Source organism: Schistocerca gregaria, chromosome 7, assembly GCF_023897955.1.
Source record: "Schistocerca gregaria isolate iqSchGreg1 chromosome 7, iqSchGreg1.2, whole genome shotgun sequence".
Taxonomy (NCBI): domain Eukaryota; kingdom Metazoa; phylum Arthropoda; class Insecta; order Orthoptera; family Acrididae; genus Schistocerca; species Schistocerca gregaria.
This window is the reverse complement of record NC_064926.1, coordinates 109,203,653-109,227,571: the sequence shown is the minus strand read 5'-3', so window position 1 is coordinate 109,227,571 and position 23,919 is coordinate 109,203,653. Positions and strand designations below refer to the sequence as shown.

Genomic DNA, 23,919 nt, shown 5'->3' with positions numbered 1-23,919 from the left:
GCAAGCGTCAGCTTTCGCGTCAGCCGAGCAAAGTCGAGACAAGTCGACACATGAGGACACACGATGCTGTGAATCGTAATCCGCACTAGCCTTCGCGGAGCGAGACGAGGGGTGGAGGAAAACCATTCGTACCACAACTGTTCGGAAATTCGAAGATCAAGTAGCGTTGAACACACTCTCCTGAGTAAAGGAGACAACTTCCGTGTGGTGTCCGGGTTTCGAACCCGGATCAGCTACTTGGGAAGCAACCACGCTGACCGACACACCACCACTGCCTTCCCCTACAAGCTGTTTGCGCCGTGATGTGTCGCCTTCCCTCCTGGCGCCAGAGGACGAAGGCTATCTCGCTGTAGGCGCTCAACGCCGAGTGGAAGGCGAGCACATCTGAACCCGTTTTCCTGGTGCTGCTAGGGCGATATACTGTGACTAGGCGCAGAACTGACTTCCACTGAAGAAATCCGCCCTTTAATGCACATCAGGGCCAACACGAAATTTCTAATATGAAGTACTCACTGACGATCCAAAGACGTTTCAGTACGTATGCGTCGGTACCGCCGGGGCAGTGCCTAAGTATTGTAAAGTGAAGGTCGACAGTTCGATCCTCACACGAAGTATTTCGTTGGCTTCCCACGAGTACGTAATGCACAGCGTGGCTGTTGCTAGGAAACGGCCTTAGATGCCGTTTGCTAATATCTGCTTTCTTTTGCGTCAATGTGGAAATTATCCTATTACTAAATACAGTTGTGCTAGTTACAGTTCAAACTGGATACGACGGAAGAGCGCGGGATGCGTTTCCTACGCCACATCTGACATTGCGCCTTAAATATTGTAAGACTGACATAATTCCGTCCTACCGAAAAAAGAAACAGATTTCGCAGTCAGGTTCTTGAGATAATGCTAGAGACGGAAGTCACTGGGACTGTTGTCTCACACGTCAGATTGGCCGAGCGGTCTAAGGCGCCAGATTTAAGCTCTGGTTCCCGAAAGGGAGCGTGGGTTCGAACCCCACATCTGACAATGCATTTTAATCATTCAGAAACTAACCTACTCCATTCATGTTGTAGAACAAGTAAATTACGCAGAAACACGCCATGGAGGTTTTGCTAGGGAAGACAGTGGCAGCAGTGCTGGCTTCTCACGTCCCATAGGCTGAGCAGTCAAAAAGAAATAGCGGAACATACTTTTCCTGTGTCGAGTTTTAGCTCTTCTCACGGACGTTTCCGTGGTCGTTGTGTTGTGGCTCTGGGCTCGAAGCGACAGGCGAAAATGAGTCAACAGTGACACGTACGTGTTTCAATGAATGGCAGGGCCTTAATAAAGATAGATGAAACGGCGGTTGGGGTAGTGGAGTCCTGAAGCGGCCGTATTGCGCGGGCAATAAGCTCACCAAATTAGAGTGTTATTATGCTAATAACGAGGGGGCTGTGGGTTCGATCCCACCAAGGGCTATTCCATTTTGTTTCCCTAAAAGGCAAATCCCAAGTGATCTGTACAAGGACTAAGGCGTCCGCCCGTCTGGCGACGTTCTCGCCAACTTGTATGCCACGCCAAAGACACGGGTCCATGCCCGATCACCGAAATTCGACAGCGTTGGGCGTGGTTAGTACTCAGGTGGGTGACCAGCTAGGAAGTCCGCGAGCTATTGGTTTCTTCAGTTTTGCCTTTTTCCTTAGTTTTTGAGTCTGCTGCGCGGAAATCCTGCGGTCCAGCACGCTGACACCTCTCTTGCTTCTCGGTACGCACAGGGGCGAACCTGCGGCCACTGTCAAATGAAAGAGTCCGTTGTGTGTTTGTCGATTTGGCGTCTCCCAGTCGTTTCTAGCGCCAGTCCTCTACATATACGGCCATTTGCAAGCGTCAGCTTTCGCGTCAGCCGAGCAAAGTCGAGACAAGTCGACACATGAGGACACACGATGCTGTGAATCGTAATCCGCACTAGCCTTCGCGGAGCGAGACGAGGGGTGGAGGAAAACCATTCGTACCACAACTGTTCGGAAATTCGAAGATCAAGTAGCGTTGAACACACTCTCCTGAGTAAAGGAGACAACTTCCGTGTGGTGTCCGGGTTTCGAACCCGGATCAGCTACTTGGGAAGCAACCACGCTGACCGACACACCACCACTGCCTTCCCCTACAAGCTGTTTGCGCCGTGATGTGTCGCCTTCCCTCCTGGCGCCAGAGGACGAAGGCTATCTCGCTGTAGGCGCTCAACGCCGAGTGGAAGGCGAGCACATCTGAACCCGTTTTCCTGGTGCTGCTAGGGCGATATACTGTGACTAGGCGCAGAACTGACTTCCACTGAAGAAATCCGCCCTTTAATGCACATCAGGGCCAACACGAAATTTCTAATATGAAGTACTCACTGACGATCCAAAGACGTTTCAGTACGTATGCGTCGGTACCGCCGGGGCAGTGCCTAAGTATTGTAAAGTGAAGGTCGACAGTTCGATCCTCACACGAAGTATTTCATTGGCTTCCCACGAGTACGTAATGCACAGCGTGGCTGTTGCTAGGAAACGGCCTTAGATGCCGTTTGCTAATATCTGCTTTCTTTTGCGTCAATGTGGAAATTATCCTATTACTAAATACAGTTGTGCTAGTTACAGTTCAAACTGGATACGACGGAAGAGCGCGGGATGCGTTTCCTACGCCACATCTGACATTGCGCCTTAAATATTGTAAGACTGACATAATTCCGTCCTACCGAAAAAAGAAACAGATTTCGCAGTCAGGTTCTTGAGATAATGCTAGAGACGGAAGTCACTGGGACTGTTGTCTCACACGTCAGATTGGCCGAGCGGTCTAAGGCGCCAGATTTAAGCTCTGGTTCCCGAAAGGGAGCGTGGGTTCGAACCCCACATCTGACAATGCATTTTAATCATTCAGAAACTAACCTACTCCATTCATGTTGTAGAACAAGTAAATTACGCAGAAACACGCCATGGAGGTTTTGCTAGGGAAGACAGTGGCAGCAGTGCTGGCTTCTCACGTCCCATAGGCTGAGCAGTCAAAAAGAAATAGCGGAACATACTTTTCCTGTGTCGAGTTTTAGCTCTTCTCACGGACGTTTCCGTGGTCGTTGTGTTGTGGCTCTGGGCTCGAAGCGACAGGCGAAAATGAGTCAACAGTGACACGTACGTGTTTCAATGAATGGCAGGGCCTTAATAAAGATAGATGAAACGGCGGTTGGGGTAGTGGAGTCCTGAAGCGGCCGTATTGCGCGGGCAATAAGCTCACCAAATTAGAGTGTTATTATGCTAATAACGAGGGGGCTGTGGGTTCGATCCCACCAAGGGCTATTCCATTTTGTTTTCCTAAAAGGCAAATCCCAAGTGATCTGTACAAGGACTAAGGCGTCCGCCCGTCTGGCGACGTTCTCGCCAACTTGTATGCCACGCCAAAGACACGGGTCCATGCCCGATCACCGAAATTCGACAGCGTTGGGCGTGGTTAGTACTCAGGTGGGTGACCAGCTAGGAAGTCCGCGAGCTATTGGTTTCTTCAGTTTTGCCTTTTTCCTTAGTTTTTGAGTCTGCTGCGCGGAAATCCTGCGGTCCAGCACGCTGACACCTCTCTTGCTTCTCGGTACGCACAGGGGCGAACCTGCGGCCACTGTCAAATGAAAGAGTCCGTTGTGTGTTTGTCGATTTGGCGTCTCCCAGTCGTTTCTAGCGCCAGTCCTCTACATATACGGCCATTTGCAAGCGTCAGCTTTCGCGTCAGCCGAGCAAAGTCGAGACAAGTCGACACATGAGGACACACGATGCTGTGAATCGTAATCCGCACTAGCCTTCGCGGAGCGAGACGAGGGGTGGAGGAAAACCATTCGTACCACAACTGTTCGGAAATTCGAAGATCAAGTAGCGTTGAACACACTCTCCTGAGTAAAGGAGACAACTTCCGTGTGGTGTCCGGGTTTCGAACCCGGATCAGCTACTTGGGAAGCAACCACGCTGACCGACACACCACCACTGCCTTCCCCTACAAGCTGTTTGCGCCGTGATGTGTCGCCTTCCCTCCTGGCGCCAGAGGACGAAGGCTATCTCGCTGTAGGCGCTCAACGCCGAGTGGAAGGCGAGCACATCTGAACCCGTTTTCCTGGTGCTGCTAGGGCGATATACTGTGACTAGGCGCAGAACTGACTTCCACTGAAGAAATCCGCCCTTTAATGCACATCAGGGCCAACACGAAATTTCTAATATGAAGTACTCACTGACGATCCAAAGACGTTTCAGTACGTATGCGTCGGTACCGCCGGGGCAGTGCCTAAGTATTGTAAAGTGAAGGTCGACAGTTCGATCCTCACACGAAGTATTTCGTTGGCTTCCCACGAGTACGTAATGCACAGCGTGGCTGTTGCTAGGAAACGGCCTTAGATGCCGTTTGCTAATATCTGCTTTCTTTTGCGTCAATGTGGAAATTATCCTATTACTAAATACAGTTGTGCTAGTTACAGTTCAAACTGGATACGACGGAAGAGCGCGGGATGCGTTTCCTACGCCACATCTGACATTGCGCCTTAAATATTGTAAGACTGACATAATTCCGTCCTACCGAAAAAAGAAACAGATTTCGCAGTCAGGTTCTTGAGATAATGCTAGAGACGGAAGTCACTGGGACTGTTGTCTCACACGTCAGATTGGCCGAGCGGTCTAAGGCGCCAGATTTAAGCTCTGGTTCCCGAAAGGGAGCGTGGGTTCGAACCCCACATCTGACAATGCATTTTAATCATTCAGAAACTAACCTACTCCATTCATGTTGTAGAACAAGTAAATTACGCAGAAACACGCCATGGAGGTTTTGCTAGGGAAGACAGTGGCAGCAGTGCTGGCTTCTCACGTCCCATAGGCTGAGCAGTCAAAAAGAAATAGCGGAACATACTTTTCCTGTGTCGAGTTTTAGCTCTTCTCACGGACGTTTCCGTGGTCGTTGTGTTGTGGCTCTGGGCTCGAAGCGACAGGCGAAAATGAGTCAACAGTGACACGTACGTGTTTCAATGAATGGCAGGGCCTTAATAAAGATAGATGAAACGGCGGTTGGGGTAGTGGAGTCCTGAAGCGGCCGTATTGCGCGGGCAATAAGCTCACCAAATTAGAGTGTTATTATGCTAATAACGAGGGGGCTGTGGGTTCGATCCCACCAAGGGCTATTCCATTTTGTTTCCCTAAAAGGCAAATCCCAAGTGATCTGTACAAGGACTAAGGCGTCCGCCCGTCTGGCGACGTTCTCGCCAACTTGTATGCCACGCCAAAGACACGGGTCCATGCCCGATCACCGAAATTCGACAGCGTTGGGCGTGGTTAGTACTCAGGTGGGTGACCAGCTAGGAAGTCCGCGAGCTATTGGTTTCTTCAGTTTTGCCTTTTTCCTTAGTTTTTGAGTCTGCTGCGCGGAAATCCTGCGGTCCAGCACGCTGACACCTCTCTTGCTTCTCGGTACGCACAGGGGCGAACCTGCGGCCACTGTCAAATGAAAGAGTCCGTTGTGTGTTTGTCGATTTGGCGTCTCCCAGTCGTTTCTAGCGCCAGTCCTCTACATATACGGCCATTTGCAAGCGTCAGCTTTCGCGTCAGCCGAGCAAAGTCGAGACAAGTCGACACATGAGGACACACGATGCTGTGAATCGTAATCCGCACTAGCCTTCGCGGAGCGAGACGAGGGGTGGAGGAAAACCATTCGTACCACAACTGTTCGGAAATTCGAAGATCAAGTAGCGTTGAACACACTCTCCTGAGTAAAGGAGACAACTTCCGTGTGGTGTCCGGGTTTCGAACCCGGATCAGCTACTTGGGAAGCAACCACGCTGACCGACACACCACCACTGCCTTCCCCTACAAGCTGTTTGCGCCGTGATGTGTCGCCTTCCCTCCTGGCGCCAGAGGACGAAGGCTATCTCGCTGTAGGCGCTCAACGCCGAGTGGAAGGCGAGCACATCTGAACCCGTTTTCCTGGTGCTGCTAGGGCGATATACTGTGACTAGGCGCAGAACTGACTTCCACTGAAGAAATCCGCCCTTTAATGCACATCAGGGCCAACACGAAATTTCTAATATGAAGTACTCACTGACGATCCAAAGACGTTTCAGTACGTATGCGTCGGTACCGCCGGGGCAGTGCCTAAGTATTGTAAAGTGAAGGTCGACAGTTCGATCCTCACACGAAGTATTTCATTGGCTTCCCACGAGTACGTAATGCACAGCGTGGCTGTTGCTAGGAAACGGCCTTAGATGCCGTTTGCTAATATCTGCTTTCTTTTGCGTCAATGTGGAAATTATCCTATTACTAAATACAGTTGTGCTAGTTACAGTTCAAACTGGATACGACGGAAGAGCGCGGGATGCGTTTCCTACGCCACATCTGACATTGCGCCTTAAATATTGTAAGACTGACATAATTCCGTCCTACCGAAAAAAGAAACAGATTTCGCAGTCAGGTTCTTGAGATAATGCTAGAGACGGAAGTCACTGGGACTGTTGTCTCACACGTCAGATTGGCCGAGCGGTCTAAGGCGCCAGATTTAAGCTCTGGTTCCCGAAAGGGAGCGTGGGTTCGAACCCCACATCTGACAATGCATTTTAATCATTCAGAAACTAACCTACTCCATTCATGTTGTAGAACAAGTAAATTACGCAGAAACACGCCATGGAGGTTTTGCTAGGGAAGACAGTGGCAGCAGTGCTGGCTTCTCACGTCCCATAGGCTGAGCAGTCAAAAAGAAATAGCGGAACATACTTTTCCTGTGTCGAGTTTTAGCTCTTCTCACGGACGTTTCCGTGGTCGTTGTGTTGTGGCTCTGGGCTCGAAGCGACAGGCGAAAATGAGTCAACAGTGACACGTACGTGTTTCAATGAATGGCAGGGCCTTAATAAAGATAGATGAAACGGCGGTTGGGGTAGTGGAGTCCTGAAGCGGCCGTATTGCGCGGGCAATAAGCTCACCAAATTAGAGTGTTATTATGCTAATAACGAGGGGGCTGTGGGTTCGATCCCACCAAGGGCTATTCCATTTTGTTTCCCTAAAAGGCAAATCCCAAGTGATCTGTACAAGGACTAAGGCGTCCGCCCGTCTGGCGACGTTCTCGCCAACTTGTATGCCACGCCAAAGACACGGGTCCATGCCCGATCACCGAAATTCGACAGCGTTGGGCGTGGTTAGTACTCAGGTGGGTGACCAGCTAGGAAGTCCGCGAGCTATTGGTTTCTTCAGTTTTGCCTTTTTCCTTAGTTTTTGAGTCTGCTGCGCGGAAATCCTGCGGTCCAGCACGCTGACACCTCTCTTGCTTCTCGGTACGCACAGGGGCGAACCTGCGGCCACTGTCAAATGAAAGAGTCCGTTGTGTGTTTGTCGATTTGGCGTCTCCCAGTCGTTTCTAGCGCCAGTCCTCTACATATACGGCCATTTGCAAGCGTCAGCTTTCGCGTCAGCCGAGCAAAGTCGAGACAAGTCGACACATGAGGACACACGATGCTGTGAATCGTAATCCGCACTAGCCTTCGCGGAGCGAGACGAGGGGTGGAGGAAAACCATTCGTACCACAACTGTTCGGAAATTCGAAGATCAAGTAGCGTTGAACACACTCTCCTGAGTAAAGGAGACAACTTCCGTGTGGTGTCCGGGTTTCGAACCCGGATCAGCTACTTGGGAAGCAACCACGCTGACCGACACACCACCACTGCCTTCCCCTACAAGCTGTTTGCGCCGTGATGTGTCGCCTTCCCTCCTGGCGCCAGAGGACGAAGGCTATCTCGCTGTAGGCGCTCAACGCCGAGTGGAAGGCGAGCACATCTGAACCCGTTTTCCTGGTGCTGCTAGGGCGATATACTGTGACTAGGCGCAGAACTGACTTCCACTGAAGAAATCCGCCCTTTAATGCACATCAGGGCCAACACGAAATTTCTAATATGAAGTACTCACTGACGATCCAAAGACGTTTCAGTACGTATGCGTCGGTACCGCCGGGGCAGTGCCTAAGTATTGTAAAGTGAAGGTCGACAGTTCGATCCTCACACGAAGTATTTCATTGGCTTCCCACGAGTACGTAATGCACAGCGTGGCTGTTGCTAGGAAACGGCCTTAGATGCCGTTTGCTAATATCTGCTTTCTTTTGCGTCAATGTGGAAATTATCCTATTACTAAATACAGTTGTGCTAGTTACAGTTCAAACTGGATACGACGGAAGAGCGCGGGATGCGTTTCCTACGCCACATCTGACATTGCGCCTTAAATATTGTAAGACTGACATAATTCCGTCCTACCGAAAAAAGAAACAGATTTCGCAGTCAGGTTCTTGAGATAATGCTAGAGACGGAAGTCACTGGGACTGTTGTCTCACACGTCAGATTGGCCGAGCGGTCTAAGGCGCCAGATTTAAGCTCTGGTTCCCGAAAGGGAGCGTGGGTTCGAACCCCACATCTGACAATGCATTTTAATCATTCAGAAACTAACCTACTCCATTCATGTTGTAGAACAAGTAAATTACGCAGAAACACGCCATGGAGGTTTTGCTAGGGAAGACAGTGGCAGCAGTGCTGGCTTCTCACGTCCCATAGGCTGAGCAGTCAAAAAGAAATAGCGGAACATACTTTTCCTGTGTCGAGTTTTAGCTCTTCTCACGGACGTTTCCGTGGTCGTTGTGTTGTGGCTCTGGGCTCGAAGCGACAGGCGAAAATGAGTCAACAGTGACACGTACGTGTTTCAATGAATGGCAGGGCCTTAATAAAGATAGATGAAACGGCGGTTGGGGTAGTGGAGTCCTGAAGCGGCCGTATTGCGCGGGCAATAAGCTCACCAAATTAGAGTGTTATTATGCTAATAACGAGGGGGCTGTGGGTTCGATCCCACCAAGGGCTATTCCATTTTGTTTCCCTAAAAGGCAAATCCCAAGTGATCTGTACAAGGACTAAGGCGTCCGCCCGTCTGGCGACGTTCTCGCCAACTTGTATGCCACGCCAAAGACACGGGTCCATGCCCGATCACCGAAATTCGACAGCGTTGGGCGTGGTTAGTACTCAGGTGGGTGACCAGCTAGGAAGTCCGCGAGCTATTGGTTTCTTCAGTTTTGCCTTTTTCCTTAGTTTTTGAGTCTGCTGCGCGGAAATCCTGCGGTCCAGCACGCTGACACCTCTCTTGCTTCTCGGTACGCACAGGGGCGAACCTGCGGCCACTGTCAAATGAAAGAGTCCGTTGTGTGTTTGTCGATTTGGCGTCTCCCAGTCGTTTCTAGCGCCAGTCCTCTACATATACGGCCATTTGCAAGCGTCAGCTTTCGCGTCAGCCGAGCAAAGTCGAGACAAGTCGACACATGAGGACACACGATGCTGTGAATCGTAATCCGCACTAGCCTTCGCGGAGCGAGACGAGGGGTGGAGGAAAACCATTCGTACCACAACTGTTCGGAAATTCGAAGATCAAGTAGCGTTGAACACACTCTCCTGAGTAAAGGAGACAACTTCCGTGTGGTGTCCGGGTTTCGAACCCGGATCAGCTACTTGGGAAGCAACCACGCTGACCGACACACCACCACTGCCTTCCCCTACAAGCTGTTTGCGCCGTGATGTGTCGCCTTCCCTCCTGGCGCCAGAGGACGAAGGCTATCTCGCTGTAGGCGCTCAACGCCGAGTGGAAGGCGAGCACATCTGAACCCGTTTTCCTGGTGCTGCTAGGGCGATATACTGTGACTAGGCGCAGAACTGACTTCCACTGAAGAAATCCGCCCTTTAATGCACATCAGGGCCAACACGAAATTTCTAATATGAAGTACTCACTGACGATCCAAAGACGTTTCAGTACGTATGCGTCGGTACCGCCGGGGCAGTGCCTAAGTATTGTAAAGTGAAGGTCGACAGTTCGATCCTCACACGAAGTATTTCATTGGCTTCCCACGAGTACGTAATGCACAGCGTGGCTGTTGCTAGGAAACGGCCTTAGATGCCGTTTGCTAATATCTGCTTTCTTTTGCGTCAATGTGGAAATTATCCTATTACTAAATACAGTTGTGCTAGTTACAGTTCAAACTGGATACGACGGAAGAGCGCGGGATGCGTTTCCTACGCCACATCTGACATTGCGCCTTAAATATTGTAAGACTGACATAATTCCGTCCTACCGAAAAAAGAAACAGATTTCGCAGTCAGGTTCTTGAGATAATGCTAGAGACGGAAGTCACTGGGACTGTTGTCTCACACGTCAGATTGGCCGAGCGGTCTAAGGCGCCAGATTTAAGCTCTGGTTCCCGAAAGGGAGCGTGGGTTCGAACCCCACATCTGACAATGCATTTTAATCATTCAGAAACTAACCTACTCCATTCATGTTGTAGAACAAGTAAATTACGCAGAAACACGCCATGGAGGTTTTGCTAGGGAAGGCAGTGGCAGCAGTGCTGGCTTCTCACGTCCCATAGGCTGAGCAGTCAAAAAGAAATAGCGGAACATACTTTTCCTGTGTCGAGTTTTAGCTCTTCTCACGGACGTTTCCGTGGTCGTTGTGTTGTGGCTCTGGGCTCGAAGCGACAGGCGAAAATGAGTCAACAGTGACACGTACGTGTTTCAATGAATGGCAGGGCCTTAATAAAGATAGATGAAACGGCGGTTGGGGTAGTGGAGTCCTGAAGCGGCCGTATTGCGCGGGCAATAAGCTCACCAAATTAGAGTGTTATTATGCTAATAACGAGGGGGCTGTGGGTTCGATCCCACCAAGGGCTATTCCATTTTGTTTCCCTAAAAGGCAAATCCCAAGTGATCTGTACAAGGACTAAGGCGTCCGCCCGTCTGGCGACGTTCTCGCCAACTTGTATGCCACGCCAAAGACACGGGTCCATGCCCGATCACCGAAATTCGACAGCGTTGGGCGTGGTTAGTACTCAGGTGGGTGACCAGCTAGGAAGTCCGCGAGCTATTGGTTTCTTCAGTTTTGCCTTTTTCCTTAGTTTTTGAGTCTGCTGCGCGGAAATCCTGCGGTCCAGCACGCTGACACCTCTCTTGCTTCTCGGTACGCACAGGGGCGAACCTGCGGCCACTGTCAAATGAAAGAGTCCGTTGTGTGTTTGTCGATTTGGCGTCTCCCAGTCGTTTCTAGCGCCAGTCCTCTACATATACGGCCATTTGCAAGCGTCAGCTTTCGCGTCAGCCGAGCAAAGTCGAGACAAGTCGACACATGAGGACACACGATGCTGTGAATCGTAATCCGCACTAGCCTTCGCGGAGCGAGACGAGGGGTGGAGGAAAACCATTCGTACCACAACTGTTCGGAAATTCGAAGATCAAGTAGCGTTGAACACACTCTCCTGAGTAAAGGAGACAACTTCCGTGTGGTGTCCGGGTTTCGAACCCGGATCAGCTACTTGGGAAGCAACCACGCTGACCGACACACCACCACTGCCTTCCCCTACAAGCTGTTTGCGCCGTGATGTGTCGCCTTCCCTCCTGGCGCCAGAGGACGAAGGCTATCTCGCTGTAGGCGCTCAACGCCGAGTGGAAGGCGAGCACATCTGAACCCGTTTTCCTGGTGCTGCTAGGGCGATATACTGTGACTAGGCGCAGAACTGACTTCCACTGAAGAAATCCGCCCTTTAATGCACATCAGGGCCAACACGAAATTTCTAATATGAAGTACTCACTGACGATCCAAAGACGTTTCAGTACGTATGCGTCGGTACCGCCGGGGCAGTGCCTAAGTATTGTAAAGTGAAGGTCGACAGTTCGATCCTCACACGAAGTATTTCATTGGCTTCCCACGAGTACGTAATGCACAGCGTGGCTGTTGCTAGGAAACGGCCTTAGATGCCGTTTGCTAATATCTGCTTTCTTTTGCGTCAATGTGGAAATTATCCTATTACTAAATACAGTTGTGCTAGTTACAGTTCAAACTGGATACGACGGAAGAGCGCGGGATGCGTTTCCTACGCCACATCTGACATTGCGCCTTAAATATTGTAAGACTGACATAATTCCGTCCTACCGAAAAAAGAAACAGATTTCGCAGTCAGGTTCTTGAGATAATGCTAGAGACGGAAGTCACTGGGACTGTTGTCTCACACGTCAGATTGGCCGAGCGGTCTAAGGCGCCAGATTTAAGCTCTGGTTCCCGAAAGGGAGCGTGGGTTCGAACCCCACATCTGACAATGCATTTTAATCATTCAGAAACTAACCTACTCCATTCATGTTGTAGAACAAGTAAATTACGCAGAAACACGCCATGGAGGTTTTGCTAGGGAAGGCAGTGGCAGCAGTGCTGGCTTCTCACGTCCCATAGGCTGAGCAGTCAAAAAGAAATAGCGGAACATACTTTTCCTGTGTCGAGTTTTAGCTCTTCTCACGGACGTTTCCGTGGTCGTTGTGTTGTGGCTCTGGGCTCGAAGCGACAGGCGAAAATGAGTCAACAGTGACACGTACGTGTTTCAATGAATGGCAGGGCCTTAATAAAGATAGATGAAACGGCGGTTGGGGTAGTGGAGTCCTGAAGCGGCCGTATTGCGCGGGCAATAAGCTCACCAAATTAGAGTGTTATTATGCTAATAACGAGGGGGCTGTGGGTTCGATCCCACCAAGGGCTATTCCATTTTGTTTCCCTAAAAGGCAAATCCCAAGTGATCTGTACAAGGACTAAGGCGTCCGCCCGTCTGGCGACGTTCTCGCCAACTTGTATGCCACGCCAAAGACACGGGTCCATGCCCGATCACCGAAATTCGACAGCGTTGGGCGTGGTTAGTACTCAGGTGGGTGACCAGCTAGGAAGTCCGCGAGCTATTGGTTTCTTCAGTTTTGCCTTTTTCCTTAGTTTTTGAGTCTGCTGCGCGGAAATCCTGCGGTCCAGCACGCTGACACCTCTCTTGCTTCTCGGTACGCACAGGGGCGAACCTGCGGCCACTGTCAAATGAAAGAGTCCGTTGTGTGTTTGTCGATTTGGCGTCTCCCAGTCGTTTCTAGCGCCAGTCCTCTACATATACGGCCATTTGCAAGCGTCAGCTTTCGCGTCAGCCGAGCAAAGTCGAGACAAGTCGACACATGAGGACACACGATGCTGTGAATCGTAATCCGCACTAGCCTTCGCGGAGCGAGACGAGGGGTGGAGGAAAACCATTCGTACCACAACTGTTCGGAAATTCGAAGATCAAGTAGCGTTGAACACACTCTCCTGAGTAAAGGAGACAACTTCCGTGTGGTGTCCGGGTTTCGAACCCGGATCAGCTACTTGGGAAGCAACCACGCTGACCGACACACCACCACTGCCTTCCCCTACAAGCTGTTTGCGCCGTGATGTGTCGCCTTCCCTCCTGGCGCCAGAGGACGAAGGCTATCTCGCTGTAGGCGCTCAACGCCGAGTGGAAGGCGAGCACATCTGAACCCGTTTTCCTGGTGCTGCTAGGGCGATATACTGTGACTAGGCGCAGAACTGACTTCCACTGAAGAAATCCGCCCTTTAATGCACATCAGGGCCAACACGAAATTTCTAATATGAAGTACTCACTGACGATCCAAAGACGTTTCAGTACGTATGCGTCGGTACCGCCGGGGCAGTGCCTAAGTATTGTAAAGTGAAGGTCGACAGTTCGATCCTCACACGAAGTATTTCGTTGGCTTCCCACGAGTACGTAATGCACAGCGTGGCTGTTGCTAGGAAACGGCCTTAGATGCCGTTTGCTAATATCTGCTTTCTTTTGCGTCAATGTGGAAATTATCCTATTACTAAATACAGTTGTGCTAGTTACAGTTCAAACTGGATACGACGGAAGAGCGCGGGATGCGTTTCCTACGCCACATCTGACATTGCGCCTTAAATATTGTAAGACTGACATAATTCCGTCCTACCGAAAAAAGAAACAGATTTCGCAGTCAGGTTCTTGAGATAATGCTAGAGACGGAAGTCACTGGGGCGGTTGTCTCACACGTCAGATTGGCCGAGCGGTCTAAGGCGCCAGATTTAAGCTCTGGTTCCCGAAAGGGAGCGTGGGTTCGAACCCCACATCTGACAATGCATTTTAATCATTCAGAAACTAACCTACTCCATTCATGTTGTAGAACAAGTAAATTACGCAGAAACACGCCATGGAGGTTTTGCTAGGGAAGACAGTGGCAGCAGTGCTGGCTTCTCACGTCCCATAGGCTGAGCAGTCAAAAAGAAATAGCGGAACATACTTTTCCTGTGTCGAGTTTTAGCTCTTCTCACGGACGTTTCCGTGGTCGTTGTGTTGTGGCTCTGGGCTCGAAGCGACAGGCGAAAATGAGTCAACAGTGACACGTACGTGTTTCAATGAATGGCAGGGCCTTAATAAAGATAGATGAAACGGCGGTTGGGGTAGTGGAGTCCTGAAGCGGCCGTATTGCGCGGGCAATAAGCTCACCAAATTAGAGTGTTATTATGCTAATAACGAGGGGGCTGTGGGTTCGATCCCACCAAGGGCTATTCCATTTTGTTTCCCTAAAAGGCAAATCCCAAGTGATCTGTACAAGGACTAAGGCGTCCGCCCGTCTGGCGACGTTCTCGCCAACTTGTATGCCACGCCAAAGACACGGGTCCATGCCCGATCACCGAAATTCGACAGCGTTGGGCGTGGTTAGTACTCAGGTGGGTGACCAGCTAGGAAGTCCGCGAGCTATTGGTTTCTTCAGTTTTGCCTTTTTCCTTAGTTTTTGAGTCTGCTGCGCGGAAATCCTGCGGTCCAGCACGCTGACACCTCTCTTGCTTCTCGGTACGCACAGGGGCGAACCTGCGGCCACTGTCAAATGAAAGAGTCCGTTGTGTGTTTGTCGATTTGGCGTCTCCCAGTCGTTTCTAGCGCCAGTCCTCTACATATACGGCCATTTGCAAGCGTCAGCTTTCGCGTCAGCCGAGCAAAGTCGAGACAAGTCGACACATGAGGACACACGATGCTGTGAATCGTAATCCGCACTAGCCTTCGCGGAGCGAGACGAGGGGTGGAGGAAAACCATTCGTACCACAACTGTTCGGAAATTCGAAGATCAAGTAGCGTTGAACACACTCTCCTGAGTAAAGGAGACAACTTCCGTGTGGTGTCCGGGTTTCGAACCCGGATCAGCTACTTGGGAAGCAACCACGCTGACCGACACACCACCACTGCCTTCCCCTACAAGCTGTTTGCGCCGTGATGTGTCGCCTTCCCTCCTGGCGCCAGAGGACGAAGGCTATCTCGCTGTAGGCGCTCAACGCCGAGTGGAAGGCGAGCACATCTGAACCCGTTTTCCTGGTGCTGCTAGGGCGATATACTGTGACTAGGCGCAGAACTGACTTCCACTGAAGAAATCCGCCCTTTAATGCACATCAGGGCCAACACGAAATTTCTAATATGAAGTACTCACTGACGATCCAAAGACGTTTCAGTACGTATGCGTCGGTACCGCCGGGGCAGTGCCTAAGTATTGTAAAGTGAAGGTCGACAGTTCGATCCTCACACGAAGTATTTCGTTGGCTTCCCACGAGTACGTAATGCACAGCGTGGCTGTTGCTAGGAAACGGCCTTAGATGCCGTTTGCTAATATCTGCTTTCTTTTGCGTCAATGTGGAAATTATCCTATTACTAAATACAGTTGTGCTAGTTACAGTTCAAACTGGATACGACGGAAGAGCGCGGGATGCGTTTCCTACGCCACATCTGACATTGCGCCTTAAATATTGTAAGACTGACATAATTCCGTCCTACCGAAAAAAGAAACAGATTTCGCAGTCAGGTTCTTGAGATAATGCTAGAGACGGAAGTCACTGGGGCGGTTGTCTCACACGTCAGATTGGCCGAGCGGTCTAAGGCGCCAGATTTAAGCTCTGGTTCCCGAAAGGGAGCGTGGGTTCGAACCCCACATCTGACAATGCATTTTAATCATTCAGAAACTAACCTACTCCATTCATGTTGTAGAACAAGTAAATTACGCAGAAACACGCCATGGAGGTTTTGCTAGGGAAGACAGTGGCAGCAGTGCTGGCTTCTCACGTCCCATAGGCTGAGCAGTCAAAAAGAAATAGCGGAACATACTTTTCCTGTGTCGAGTTTTAGCTCTTCTCACGGACGTTTCCGTGGTCGTTGTGTTGTGGCTCTGGGCTCGAAGCGACAGGCGAAAATGAGTCAACAGTGACACGTACGTGTTTCAATGAATGGCAGGGCCTTAATAAAGATAGATGAAACGGCGGTTGGGGTAGTGGAGTCCTGAAGCGGCCGTATTGCGCGGGCAATAAGCTCACCAAATTAGAGTGTTATTATGCTAATAACGAGGGGGCTGTGGGTTCGATCCCACCAAGGGCTATTCCATTTTGTTTCCCTAAAAGGCAAATCCCAAGTGATCTGTACAAGGACTAAGGCGTCCGCCCGTCTGGCGACGTTCTCGCCAACTTGTATGCCACGCCAAAGACACGGGTCCATGCCCGATCACCGAAATTCGACAGCGTTGGGCGTGGTTAGTACTCAGGTGGGTGACCAGCTAGGAAGTCCGCGAGCTATTGGTTTCTTCAGTTTTGCCTTTTTCCTTAGTTTTTGAGTCTGCTGCGCGGAAATCCTGCGGTCCAGCACGCTGACACCTCTCTTGCTTCTCGGTACGCACAGGGGCGAACCTGCGGCCACTGTCAAATGAAAGAGTCCGTTGTGTGTTTGTCGATTTGGCGTCTCCCAGTCGTTTCTAGCGCCAGTCCTCTACATATACGGCCATTTGCAAGCGTCAGCTTTCGCGTCAGCCGAGCAAAGTCGAGACAAGTCGACACATGAGGACACACGATGCTGTGAATCGTAATCCGCACTAGCCTTCGCGGAGCGAGACGAGGGGTGGAGGAAAACCATTCGTACCACAACTGTTCGGAAATTCGAAGATCAAGTAGCGTTGAACACACTCTCCTGAGTAAAGGAGACAACTTCCGTGTGGTGTCCGGGTTTCGAACCCGGATCAGCTACTTGGGAAGCAACCACGCTGACCGACACACCACCACTGCCTTCCCCTACAAGCTGTTTGCGCCGTGATGTGTCGCCTTCCCTCCTGGCGCCAGAGGACGAAGGCTATCTCGCTGTAGGCGCTCAACGCCGAGTGGAAGGCGAGCACATCTGAACCCGTTTTCCTGGTGCTGCTAGGGCGATATACTGTGACTAGGCGCAGAACTGACTTCCACTGAAGAAATCCGCCCTTTAATGCACATCAGGGCCAACACGAAATTTCTAATATGAAGTACTCACTGACGATCCAAAGACGTTTCAGTACGTATGCGTCGGTACCGCCGGGGCAGTGCCTAAGTATTGTAAAGTGAAGGTCGACAGTTCGATCCTCACACGAAGTATTTCGTTGGCTTCCCACGAGTACGTAATGCACAGCGTGGCTGTTGCTAGGAAACGGCCTTAGATGCCGTTTGCTAATATCTGCTTTCTTTTGCGTCAATGTGGAAATTATCCTATTACTAAATACAGTTGTGCTAGTTACAGTTCAAACTGGATACGACGGAAGAGCGCGGGATGCGTTTCCTACGCCACATCTGACATTGCGCCTTAAATATTGTAAGACTGACATAATTCCGTCCTACCGAAAAAAGAAACAGATTTCGCAGTCAGGTTCTTGAGATAATGCTAGAGACGGAAGTCACTGGGACTGTTGTCTCACACGTCAGATTGGCCGAGCGGTCTAAGGCGCCAGATTTAAGCTCTGGTTCCCGAAAGGGAGCGTGGGTTCGAACCCCACATCTGACAATGCATTTTAATCATTCAGAAACTAACCTACTCCATTCATGTTGTAGAACAAGTAAATTACGCAGAAACACGCCATGGAGGTTTTGCTAGGGAAGACAGTGGCAGCAGTGCTGGCGTCTCACGTCCCATAGGCTGAGCAGTCAAAAAGAAATAGCGGAACATACTTTTCCTGTGTCGAGTTTTAGCTCTTCTCACGGACGTTTCCGTGGTCGTTGTGTTGTGGCTCTGGGCTCGAAGCGACAGGCGAAAATGAGTCAACAGTGACACGTAAGTGTTTCAATGAATGGCAGGGCCTTAATAAAGATAGATGAAACGGCGGTTGGGGTAGTGGAGTCCTGAAGCGGCCGTATTGCGCGGGCAATAAGCTCACCAAGTTAGAGTGTTATTATGCTAATAACGAGGGGGCTGTGGGTTCGATCCCACCAAGGGCTATTCCATTTTGTTTCCCTAAAAGGCAAATCCCAAGTGATCTGTACGAGGAATAACGCGTCCGCCCGTCTGGCGACGATCTCGCCAACTTGTATGCCACGCCAAAGACACGGGTCCATGCCCGATCACCGAAATTCGACAGCGTTGGGCGTGGTTAGTACTCAGGTGGGTGACCACCTAGGAAGTCCGCGAGCTATTGGTTTCTTCAGTTTTGCCTTTTTCCTTAGTTTTTGAGTCTGCTGCGCGGAAATCCTGCGGTCCAGCACGCTGACACCTCTCTTGCTTCTCGGTACGCACAGGGGCGAACCTGCGGCCACTGTCAAATGAAAGAGTCCGTTGTGTGTTTGTCGATTTGGCGTCTCCCAGTCGTTTCTAGCGCCAGTCCTCTACATATACGGCCATTTGCAAGCGTCAGCTTTCGCGTCAGCCGAGCAAAGTCGAGACAAGTCGACACATGAGGACACACGATGCTGTGAATCGTAATCCGCACTAGCCTTCGCGGAGCGAGACGAGGGGTGGAGGAAAACCATTCGTACCACAACTGTTCGGAAATTCGAAGATCAAGTAGCGTTGAACACACTCTCCTGAGTAAAGGAGACAACTTCCGTGTGGTGTCCGGGTTTCGAACCCGGATCAGCTACTTGGGAAGCAACCACGCTGACCGACACACCACCACTGCCTTCCCCTACAAGCTGTTTGCGCCGTGATGTGTCGCCTTCCCTCCTGGCGCCAGAGGACGAAGGCTATCTCGCTGTAGGCGCTCAACGCCGAGTGGAAGGCGAGCACATCTGAACCCGTTTTCCTGGTGCTGCTAGGGCGATATACTGTGACTAGGCGCAGAACTGACTTCCACTGAAGAAATCCGCCCTTTAATGCACATCAGGGCCAACACGAAATTTCTAATATGAAGTACTCACTGACGATCCAAAGACGTTTCAGTACGTATGCGTCGGTACCGCCGGGGCAGTGCCTAAGTATTGTAAAGTGAAGGTCGACAGTTCGATCCTCACACGAAGTATTTCGTTGGCTTCCCACGAGTACGTAATGCACAGCGTGGCTGTTGCTAGGAAACGGCCTTAGATGCCGTTTGCTAATATCTGCTTTCTTTTGCGTCAATGTGGAAATTATCCTATTACTAAATACAGTTGTGCTAGTTACAGTTCAAACTGGATACGACGGAAGAGCGCGGGATGCGTTTCCTACGCCACATCTGACATTGCGCCTTAAATATTGTAAGACTGACATAATTCCGTCCTACCGAAAAAAGAAACAGATTTCGCAGTCAGGTTCTTGAGATAATGCTAGAGACGGAAGTCACTGGGACTGTTGTCTCACACGTCAGATTGGCCGAGCGGTCTAAGGCGCCAGATTTAAGCTCTGGTTCCCGAAAGGGAGCGTGGGTTCGAACCCCACATCTGACAATGCATTTTAATCATTCAGAAACTAACCTACTCCATTCATGTTGTAGAACAAGTAAATTACGCAGAAACACGCCATGGAGGTTTTGCTAGGGAAGACAGTGGCAGCAGTGCTGGCGTCTCACGTCCCATAGGCTGAGCAGTCAAAAAGAAATAGCGGAACATACTTTTCCTGTGTCGAGTTTTAGCTCTTCTCACGGACGTTTCCGTGGTCGTTGTGTTGTGGCTCTGGGCTCGAAGCGACAGGCGAAAATGAGTCAACAGTGACACGTAAGTGTTTCAATGAATGGCAGGGCCTTAATAAAGATAGATGAAACGGCGGTTGGGGTAGTGGAGTCCTGAAGCGGCCGTATTGCGCGGGCAATAAGCTCACCAAGTTAGAGTGTTATTATGCTAATAACGAGGGGGCTGTGGGTTCGATCCCACCAAGGGCTATTCCATTTTGTTTCCCTAAAAGGCAAATCCCAAGTGATCTGTACGAGGAATAACGCGTCCGCCCGTCTGGCGACGATCTCGCCAACTTGTATGCCACGCCAAAGACACGGGTCCATGCCCGATCACCGAAATTCGACAGCGTTGGGCGTGGTTAGTACTCAGGTGGGTGACCACCTAGGAAGTCCGCGAGCTATTGGTTTCTTCAGTTTTGCCTTTTTCCTTAGTTTTTGAGTCTGCTGCGCGGAAATCCTGCGGTCCAGCACGCTGACACCTCTCTTGCTTCTCGGTACGCACAGGGGCGAACCTGCGGCCACTGTCAAATGAAAGAGTCCGTTGTGTGTTTGTCGATTTGGCGTCTCCCAGTCGTTTCTAGCGCCAGTCCTCTACATATACGGCCATTTGCAAGCGTCAGCTTTCGCGTCAGCCGAGCAAAGTCGAGACAAGTCGACACATGAGGACACACGATGCTGTGAATCGTAATCCGCACTAGCCTTCGCGGAGCGAGACGAGGGGTGGAGGAAAACCATTCGTACCACAACTGTTCGGAAATTCGAAGATCAAGTAGCGTTGAACACACTCTCCTGAGTAAAGGAGACAACTTCCGTGTGGTGTCCGGGTTTCGAACCCGGATCAGCTACTTGGGAAGCAACCACGCTGACCGACACACCACCACTGCCTTCCCCTACAAGCTGTTTGCGCCGTGATGTGTCGCCTTCCCTCCTGGCGCCAGAGGACGAAGGCTATCTCGCTGTAGGCGCTCAACGCCGAGTGGAAGGCGAGCACATCTGAACCCGTTTTCCTGGTGCTGCTAGGGCGATATACTGTGACTAGGCGCAGAACTGACTTCCACTGAAGAAATCCGCCCTTTAATGCACATCAGGGCCAACACGAAATTTCTAATATGAAGTACTCACTGACGATCCAAAGACGTTTCAGTACGTATGCGTCGGTACCGCCGGGGCAGTGCCTAAGTATTGTAAAGTGAAGGTCGACAGTTCGATCCTCACACGAAGTATTTCGTTGGCTTCCCACGAGTACGTAATGCACAGCGTGGCTGTTGCTAGGAAACGGCCTTAGATGCCGTTTGCTAATATCTGCTTTCTTTTGCGTCAATGTGGAAATTATCCTATTACTAAATACAGTTGTGCTAGTTACAGTTCAAACTGGATACGACGGAAGAGCGCGGGATGCGTTTCCTACGCCACATCTGACATTGCGCCTTAAATATTGTAAGACTGACATAATTCCGTCCTACCGAAAAAAGAAACAGATTTCGCAGTCAGGTTCTTGAGATAATGCTAGAGACGGAAGTCACTGGGACTGTTGTCTCACACGTCAGATTGGCCGAGCGGTCTAAGGCGCCAGATTTAAGCTCTGGTTCCCGAAAGGGAGCGTGGGTTCGAACCCCACATCTGACAATGCATTTTAATCATTCAGAAACTAACCTACTCCATTCATGTTGTAGAACAAGTAAATTACGCAGAAACACGCCATGGAGGTTTTGCTAGGGAAGACAGTGGCAGCAGTGCTGGCTTCTCACGTCCCATAGGCTGAGCAGTCAAAAAGAAATAGCGGAACATACTTTTCCTGTGTCGAGTTTTAGCTCTTCTCACGGACGTTTCCGTGGTCGTTGTGTTGTGGCTCTGGGCTCGAAGCGACAGGCGAAAATGAGTCAACAGTGACACGTACGTGTTTCAATGAATGGCAGGGCCTTAATAAAGATAGATGAAACGGCGGTTGGGGTAGTGGAGTCCTGAAGCGGCCGTATTGCGCGGGCAATAAGCTCACCAAATTAGAGTGTTATTATGCTAATAACGAGGGGGCTGTGGGTTCGATCCCACCAAGGGCTATTCCATTTTGTTTCCCTAAAAGGCAAATCCCAAGTGATCTGTACAAGGACTAAGGCGTCCGCCCGTCTGGCGACGTTCTCGCCAACTTGTATGCCACGCCAAAGACACGGGTCCATGCCCGATCACCGAAATTCGACAGCGTTGGGCGTGGTTAGTACTCAGGTGGGTGACCAGCTAGGAAGTCCGCGAGCTATTGGTTTCTTCAGTTTTGCCTTTTTCCTTAGTTTTTGAGTCTGCTGCGCGGAAATCCTGCGGTCCAGCACGCTGACACCTCTCTTGCTTCTCGGTACGCACAGGCGCGAACCTGCGGCCACTGTCAAATGAAAGAGTCCGTTGTGTGTTTGTCGATTTGGCGTCTCCCAGTCGTTTCTAGCGCCAGTCCTCTACATATACGGCCATTTGCAAGCGTCAGCTTTCGCGTCAGCCGAGCAAAGTCGAGACAAGTCGACACATGAGGACACACGATGCTGTGAATCGTAATCCGCACTAGCCTTCGCGGAGCGAGACGAGGGGTGGAGGAAAACCATTCGTACCACAACTGTTCGGAAATTCGAAGATCAAGTAGCGTTGAACACACTCTCCTGAGTAAAGGAGACAACTTCCGTGTGGTGTCCGGGTTTCGAACCCGGATCAGCTACTTGGGAAGCAACCACGCTGACCGACACACCACCACTGCCTTCCCCTACAAGCTGTTTGCGCCGTGATGTGTCGCCTTCCCTCCTGGCGCCAGAGGACGAAGGCTATCTCGCTGTAGGCGCTCAACGCCGAGTGGAAGGCGAGCACATCTGAACCCGTTTTCCTGGTGCTGCTAGGGCGATATACTGTGACTAGGCGCAGAACTGACTTCCACTGAAGAAATCCGCCCTTTAATGCACATCAGGGCCAACACGAAATTTCTAATATGAAGTACTCACTGACGATCCAAAGACGTTTCAGTACGTATGCGTCGGTACCGCCGGGGCAGTGCCTAAGTATTGTAAAGTGAAGGTCGACAGTTCGATCCTCACACGAAGTATTTCGTTGGCTTCCCACGAGTACGTAATGCACAGCGTGGCTGTTGCTAGGAAACGGCCTTAGATGCCGTTTGCTAATATCTGCTTTCTTTTGCGTCAATGTGGAAATTATCCTATTACTAAATACAGTTGTGCTAGTTACAGTTCAAACTGGATACGACGGAAGAGCGCGGGATGCGTTTCCTACGCCACATCTGACATTGCGCCTTAAATATTGTAAGACTGACATAATTCCGTCCTACCGAAAAAAGAAACAGATTTCGCAGTCAGGTTCTTGAGATAATGCTAGAGACGGAAGTCACTGGGACTGTTGTCTCACACGTCAGATTGGCCGAGCGGTCTAAGGCGCCAGATTTAAGCTCTGGTTCCCGAAAGGGAGCGTGGGTTCGAACCCCACATCTGACAATGCATTTTAATCATTCAGAAACTAACCTACTCCATTCATGTTGTAGAACAAGTAAATTACGCAGAAACACGCCATGGAGGTTTTGCTAGGGAAGACAGTGGCAGCAGTGCTGGCGTCTCACGTCCCATAGGCTGAGCAGTCAAAAAGAAATAGCGGAACATACTTTTCCTGTGTCGAGTTTTAGCTCTTCTCACGGACGTTTCCGTGGTCGTTGTGTTGTGGCTCTGGGCTCGAAGCGACAGGCGAAAATGAGTCAACAGTGACACGTAAGTGTTTCAATGAATGGCAGGGCCTTAATAAAGATAGATGAAACGGCGGTTGGGGTAGTGGAGTCCTGAAGCGGCCGTATTGCGCGGGCAATAAGCTCACCAAGTTAGAGTGTTATTATGCTAATAACGAGGGGGCTGTGGGTTCGATCCCACCAAGGGCTATTCCATTTTGTTTCCCTAAAAGGCAAATCCCAAGTGATCTGTACGAGGAATAACGCGTCCGCCCGTCTGGCGACGATCTCGCCAACTTGTATGCCACGCCAAAGACACGGGTCCATGCCCGATCACCGAAATTCGACAGCGTTGGGCGTGGTTAGTACTCAGGTGGGTGACCACCTAGGAAGTCCGCGAGCTATTGGTTTCTTCAGTTTTGCCTTTTTCCTTAGTTTTTGAGTCTGCTGCGCGGAAATCCTGCGGTCCAGCACGCTGACA

At 50.6% G+C, this 23,919-nt stretch overlaps 13 non-coding genes across 13 annotated transcripts; all 13 read left to right on the top strand.

The window, feature by feature from the left end:
* The first annotated feature begins 933 nt into the window (after positions 1-933).
* Positions 934-1,017, top strand: Trnal-uaa (transfer RNA leucine (anticodon UAA)). Its single transcript has one exon. It is a non-coding gene; the product is annotated as a tRNA-Leu (tRNA).
* Positions 1,018-2,783: 1,766 nt separating this feature from the next.
* Trnal-uaa (transfer RNA leucine (anticodon UAA)) lies at positions 2,784-2,867 on the top strand. The gene has a single exon. It is a non-coding gene; the product is annotated as a tRNA-Leu (tRNA).
* Positions 2,868-4,633: 1,766 nt separating this feature from the next.
* On the top strand, positions 4,634-4,717 carry Trnal-uaa (transfer RNA leucine (anticodon UAA)). The gene has a single exon. It is a non-coding gene; the product is annotated as a tRNA-Leu (tRNA).
* A 1,766-nt stretch (positions 4,718-6,483) lies between these two features.
* Positions 6,484-6,567, top strand: Trnal-uaa (transfer RNA leucine (anticodon UAA)). The gene has a single exon. It is a non-coding gene; the product is annotated as a tRNA-Leu (tRNA).
* Positions 6,568-8,333: 1,766 nt separating this feature from the next.
* Trnal-uaa (transfer RNA leucine (anticodon UAA)) lies at positions 8,334-8,417 on the top strand. Its single transcript has one exon. It is a non-coding gene; the product is annotated as a tRNA-Leu (tRNA).
* Positions 8,418-10,183: 1,766 nt separating this feature from the next.
* Trnal-uaa (transfer RNA leucine (anticodon UAA)) lies at positions 10,184-10,267 on the top strand. Its single transcript has one exon. It is a non-coding gene; the product is annotated as a tRNA-Leu (tRNA).
* A 1,766-nt stretch (positions 10,268-12,033) lies between these two features.
* Trnal-uaa (transfer RNA leucine (anticodon UAA)) lies at positions 12,034-12,117 on the top strand. Its single transcript has one exon. It is a non-coding gene; the product is annotated as a tRNA-Leu (tRNA).
* Positions 12,118-13,883: 1,766 nt separating this feature from the next.
* Positions 13,884-13,967, top strand: Trnal-uaa (transfer RNA leucine (anticodon UAA)). Its single transcript has one exon. It is a non-coding gene; the product is annotated as a tRNA-Leu (tRNA).
* A 1,766-nt stretch (positions 13,968-15,733) lies between these two features.
* Positions 15,734-15,817, top strand: Trnal-uaa (transfer RNA leucine (anticodon UAA)). The gene has a single exon. It is a non-coding gene; the product is annotated as a tRNA-Leu (tRNA).
* Positions 15,818-17,583: 1,766 nt separating this feature from the next.
* On the top strand, positions 17,584-17,667 carry Trnal-uaa (transfer RNA leucine (anticodon UAA)). Its single transcript has one exon. It is a non-coding gene; the product is annotated as a tRNA-Leu (tRNA).
* A 1,766-nt stretch (positions 17,668-19,433) lies between these two features.
* On the top strand, positions 19,434-19,517 carry Trnal-uaa (transfer RNA leucine (anticodon UAA)). The gene has a single exon. It is a non-coding gene; the product is annotated as a tRNA-Leu (tRNA).
* Positions 19,518-21,283: 1,766 nt separating this feature from the next.
* Trnal-uaa (transfer RNA leucine (anticodon UAA)) lies at positions 21,284-21,367 on the top strand. The gene has a single exon. It is a non-coding gene; the product is annotated as a tRNA-Leu (tRNA).
* Positions 21,368-23,133: 1,766 nt separating this feature from the next.
* On the top strand, positions 23,134-23,217 carry Trnal-uaa (transfer RNA leucine (anticodon UAA)). Its single transcript has one exon. It is a non-coding gene; the product is annotated as a tRNA-Leu (tRNA).
* Positions 23,218-23,919: the final 702 nt, after the last annotated feature.